This window comes from Coturnix japonica, chromosome 1 (genome assembly GCF_001577835.2).
Source record: "Coturnix japonica isolate 7356 chromosome 1, Coturnix japonica 2.1, whole genome shotgun sequence".
Classification (NCBI taxonomy): domain Eukaryota; kingdom Metazoa; phylum Chordata; class Aves; order Galliformes; family Phasianidae; genus Coturnix; species Coturnix japonica.
The window spans coordinates 34,577,938-34,584,126 of record NC_029516.1 but is presented as its reverse complement, the minus strand read 5'-3'; positions in this window follow the sequence as shown (position 1 = coordinate 34,584,126).

The following is a 6,189-nucleotide window of genomic DNA, read 5'->3' as shown; positions in this document are numbered from 1 at the left end:
TCCTTTCTTTCTTCTTCTTTCTTCTTTCTTTCTTGTCTTTCTTTCTTTTCTTTCTTTCTTTCTTTCTTTTTTCTTTCTTTCTTTTTTCTTTCTTTCCTTTCTTTCTTATCTTTTCTCTCCTTCCTCCCTCCCCAACCTCCCTCCCTCTCTCTCTCTTTCTCCCTTTTCTCCCTTTCTCTTCCCTTCCCTTCCCTCCCTTCCCTTCCCTTCCCTTCCCTTCCCTTCCCTTCCCTTCCCTTCCTTCCTTCCCTTCCCTTCCCTTCCCTTCCCTTCCCTTCCCTCCCTTCCCTTCCCCTTCCTTTCCCTTCCCTTCCCTTTTCCCTTCCCTTCCCCCTCCCCCCCCCCCCCCTTTTTTTTTCCTTTTCTTTTTCTCCTGACAGGATGTTATTTATAGTAAGCAGGCAAGCACTGGGGACTGTAAGTGACTCTGGGCCAAGCAGAATGATGGTGAAATCTGTCAGGATTTCTGTGCTTGCCATCATTCTCTCCCACTGTGAAGAGCAGCAAAATAGAGAGTGAGGATTTCTTGCCTGATACCTCAGGCTCTCAAATAGTCTGTTCTCTACCTTGAAAGGAGTTTAAAATAAAACAGGGCATTTCTTTCTGCAAGGGAATCATCAGCAAAATGCTGATGTGTGTGTTTTCCTGAGGGTTGAGTTCAGTGCCTTGTGGTTTTTGGCAAAAAAACGTTGCAGCCTGAGATGAGTTTCTTTGCTACCTCCTAATGAGTTATAATGCCCAAGATGCAGAAGGAAACAGCAGACAGATGGAACTAGTGATTTATGCATAGTCAGGAACAGAAGATAAGTGAGAGTGTTTATAGGAGCCATCTGCAAGCTTTATGAGCTGATCCTATAGTCTATTCATTATATCTCTACTTCACACCAGCCAGAGGATTCTTAGTACACAAGTGGCAGTGAGCAGAGATGTAATAATGTCAGTAGTAATGAAGTTCCCTGGGAAGCATAGCACACCTCAGTTTTCTGCTGAAAGAGGAAAGTCCTGCGGAAGATGCCCCAGTATATGACTTGGACATGCTTATTGGGGCAGTTTTCCTATGCTTCCAAAGGCAGGAAATTTTGGCAGCCAGTCGCCAGCCTCAGAGAGTGCCAGGGCTCCCTCTCCAGCTGAAGGGAGATGTCTGAGCCTTTGGGATCGACAAGGAAGATATCTCTGGGGCCACGTGGCACCAAGGAGGATGAAGGGTGACTACTGAGGAGGGCAGAAAGCAGCCACCACACTTAGACTCCTGCCTCCCACCTAGGATGACTGAGTGTAGCCTGAAGCAAAATGAGAGGCTGTACATGGCAAGGAGAGTTGAGCAAGGGAAAGATGTCTCCCAAAGTGTTTGTAATGACTTTTTTTCTCTCCCAGTGCCCAGATCAGTGAGCAGAAGTTAGTGTTAAAATCCCCTGAGTGGAACGTTTTACCTGCAGTGAAACCCAAACAAAAATCTCCAGACCTAACTCCCTCACCTCCTCCCTGCAGTTCCTGGAAGTTCAAAGTTGCTCCATACCCTGCCTTTAGTTAATGCCAGTAATGGACAGGTTTCACTGAGACTCAAAGTGTGGTCCCTTTCTGTCATAGAATCATAGAATTGCTCAGGTTGGAAAAGACCTTAAAGATCATCCATTCCACTTGTGCAGTCCTACCCTCCTCTGACCCTCTGTCGGGCAAGGCTTTCTCTTTTCCTTGCATTTGCTTTCAGATCTCCTTTCTGCAGATCTTGTCCTGTGCCTATTCGTATGCCTCCCTCTGCTGTTGCTTTTCATCCTGTGCCTCACAGCTGTGCCATTCATATGAAGTATTGCAGAGCTGACAGAGCAGAGCGCATTCTCCCAGTGAAGGAGCATGGAAAGTACTGGGGAAGGGGTGGTCTTTTTTCACTCTGCCCACAGTTACATTTCAGTGAAGGCACAGGTTGCAGTTTGCTGGAAATAATCAGCTACACTCAGAATCAGCATTTGTTAGTGATGATTTTCATTATTAAGTTGAACTATTTGCTCAGTTAAAACCTTCACGAAAAATAAAAAGAATCAAACCATGACATTGTGGTTTTCAGTTTTCTGAATGCAGTAAGCTGGAATTCGGACCCACTTGCAACTCACTTGATAGGGGTGGTTCAATTTCTGTGATACAGGAGGATACAGAGAGGAATCAGGTGAGATACACACACTGCAGAATGCTTTTAGCACTTGTTGAAATGAATGTTTTAAACATTTTTACTGAATATAGTCAAGTTTGTTCAAAACTTGAACTATAGGAACAGTGTGCCTATGTCGTGTGGAATTTCATAGCTCCACCTACCCAGCTGATACTCCCAGTTTTCCTTTGCATTCTTTCTATTGATTCCTCACTGGAACTCTGCAATATATATATAAATACTGGCTCCAGCAGTGCTGTCACAACTATGCACACACTGTTGTTGATAGGAAGGCCAGTTCACTCTCTCCCTCACAAAGATCCCTATAGAGAAGGAGGGTGGGGAGGCTGATCACGTCTTCTAGAATGTGCTTCATTGTCAAGGTTCATGACGACTGTAATATATATAACAGGTAAAATGAAATGACATTTCAGATATTCAGATATTTTGTGAGTTGGAAATGCAGAACCAACTTGGAAACTTCCAGCTAAATTTGTAGATCACAAGGCTTCTGCAGAGAGGATTGACAAGAAGTTTCCATTAGTTGGGGTAATGATGAGCTTCACGCACTGTATTTCATTTGTTTATAGTTATAAAATACATGCCAAAATGGAGCCCATAACTCTCAGGTTACCACAGTCAGGCTTGTCAAGGTCCAGATGTGAGACAATGGCCTTTAATATATAAGAAAGTAACAAAAATACGGTGAACAATAAAAAGTAGTATTGTATAATGTGGAAAGGACCTAGAAACACATGGGATGATTTACTTTGGCATAGATTTTTATATATTAGCCCTTCTTAAGACAAAAAATAAGAGTCAAATAATGGAGGAGCTCAGTGGTACAAGAACTGAAAAGAGAAAAACTGCTTGAGTTGCCTTCCTTTGATTAGAAAATGTTTCTGACAGCCTGGAGACCACATAATCACAACACACATTTGCAGAGGTGGATGGAGTCTTTATTCAATTGCCCTAATGCTAAATAACAATCTCAACAAGACTGTGAGAAATAATAGAATCATAAAATCATAGAATGGATCATCCCAAATACCAGTGGTTTGCTCTGGATTAATGAATTCTTGACTGTGAAAGAAAAATCAAATGTGACAGTAGGTCTTTTTTGACCAAATTCCCCAAGCACTGACTAAATAACTACCCTGAACAACTGAGATATTCTTAGTGCAGAGAATATGTTTTTAGTAATGATGTGCTAGAGACCAAGCATTTACAAGATAAGTGAATTTAGCTATCTACCAAGAAGATGAAGGAGCTGAGATGTGGCCAGGATTAGGAGGAGGCCTGGAAACAGAATATGCTTTGAGGATTATGTATTAAGGATATAAAGGATAAAGACATAAATAGTAATACATTATGGGCACGAATTCAGTTAGCAATCAAAGGTTAGGACAGAGGCTTGTAGCAAGACAGGAGATTTCATTTGCAATATGCCAAGGATCAATTGAAGTCGCTACTTCACCTAAGCAAAAATCTCAGCAGCTGGTCACAAGGGGACTATATTTGTAGCTGCCATGATCTAGCTGAATGGAATTGCTTATCCAGCATTTGCTAACAGGTTTAAGAGCAGGGAGGGCCTTGACTCACTCTGAGTTACTGAATAGGCTGCAGATGGTATTCCATCCAGTACAGTAGACATCCACTGGAAGAACAGGGGAAAGAAAAAAAATCACAGGACACCAAAAAGCCTTGGTAAAAATCCTGTTATTGAGTGCAAAGCAGATATTGCCTGCTGACCCGGTGAGAGACCAGAACATTCTCACAGCTCTGGAGGCCCTTCCCTTTCCATACAAGCAGATAATCTCCTTTTGGAAGACAGACTCGTGACTTTGAGTACGTCTTCTCAATGTTCTGTACAAGCTTTTACACTAAAGAAGAAAACAAAAGGGAGAAGTTCGTGAAAAAAAAGCTTCACCTGGAGCTCCTTTATTAAAATGTATGCGCATCTTTCTCCTTTCCTGCAAAACTGGCAGGAGATGGAGGAATTATGACAACACAGCTCCAGTAACCCTACTGATCTGTGTAGGAATTGCTGCTTCATACCCTTAACAAAACATACAAGTATGCAGTGAGTACTGGATTTACATTCCTCCCACTCTAACATTCCAAAGATTTGGACTAAGAATGTAGCGAGTAAGTGAGGGTCTATGTGATAAGCTTGGAAAGAGCAAATATTAGGACTCCTTGCCAGGAGAAACCACCTGAGATGGATGGAACATGTGAATGACAGGGATGCCCTGTGCAGAAGATGAGGACTGCACAGCCACCCAGGTCTGGTTCTGGCTACCAGCTTATTGCCTGGGAAGATTATACTAATCATGTAGCTACTTTTAGGCAGATGAAGAATTCCACCTAGGAACAACTGACAAGGATATGTGACAGCGCAGAACAAGCTCTACACTCTCCAACTGCAAAGTTCTGATCTGGATTCATTAATTACTTCATTAATGACTGTGTACCCTTGGCCAGAACAGGTGAATACTGCCACCACCAAGATACAGTTGTACAGTAATTGGTAATTGCATTGGTACTTTTCACCTTCCCCCTCTTCGTTCTCCTCCTCTCCAAGAATCTCCCCAGTACAGAGTTTCCAGAACAAACAAATAAAGGTTTGAAACCTGGGGAGCATTTAGCCTGTCAGTGCCACTTAGGTCTGATGCATCTGGTGTTTGCAGAGAGTCTTACAGAAGACTTGAGAAGGTCATTACTGGAAAGGATTATTTCAAACCCAGGAAAGAGCTGATTTTCTGCATGAAAGCTACCTTTGCATCTTCCTTTAACCATTTTTTTTCACACTAACAAACATTAATACAAAGGGTTTTGAGGAGGCTGAGTACAAAGGCATGCAAATTACACGGGAGGTAAAATGTGCTTTAGGTCTCCTTGCTGACAAGAACAACTTCTCAGCAGGATTACTGGATTTGAGTCCTACTCATACAGATAAATATAATCTTATCAAGCTCGGTTCAGTGTGCGTGAGAAATGAGAGGTTCTCAACATGGAAGTTGAAGGCTAAAAAGATAACAGTGCTCAGCAAGAAAATGGAAGCCACGGAGACGTGTGGAGAGAAGGAGCTTTGCCAAGATAGCGGAGGAGATGATAGAGCAGATGTTTGAGGAGGACTTGTCAGACATGAGCATACTGAAAACTGCAAAAAAAAAAATATACCAAAAACCAGACGAGGGTTAAGAATACTCGAACACTTGGGATGCAAGAGAATAAAAATATTCTGTTACTTGACAAAATGCCTGGGTTGAATTAAAAAATAAATTAAAAAAAAATGCTATAACATCATGTCCTAAATAACTAAATATAACGCAGCAGAGCAGGACTGACATATTTTATAGAGACAAGCTTAGATCAAAAGAAAGGAAGAACATATGTAATGGCACTATGGAGTGCTGATGCCTGTGACAGAATGAGCAGTTTTAGGAGCTTAGAAAAGGAACAAGTGATCTGAGAGAGGAAAAAAATAAACATGGATTGTTATATTATGAGTGAGTGGGGAAACTTATGGATTACTGAGGACAAAATTCACTTCATAAGGTTAGCAGGCATGACTATGAACCAACTGGAAACAAGAATTACCATAATGCAAAACAGAAATATCTGATAGTTGCAATAAATCTCTTTTTCTGCTGTCTTACTTCTAATTTCAATGAATACAACCATGCTGACTTGCAATCAGAAAACCAAACCATTGTTAGCAATCAAAGTAATTTTAAAATTTCGAAGTACTTATTCAGAAATGACCAGGCATTACCAAACAGTGTGATAGAGAAGATACAAAGGAAAACGCAGCGGGGCAAGAAGTGCTGAGAGGCGGCAGAACTGAGCTCTATAAGCGATGCTGAGGCTCTCCCCTAGAGGGCAACGGAGGCTCGATGAAAGTCCTCGTAACCCGGAGGCTGAGAACGTTTTCGGTGGACATCAAGCTGCAAGTCTTTTGCTGTCCTGCCCATGTCCAACCCCAGCTGCTGTTCAGTTATAGCCAAGCTTTTTTATAACTATAATCAATTATATCAACCTTT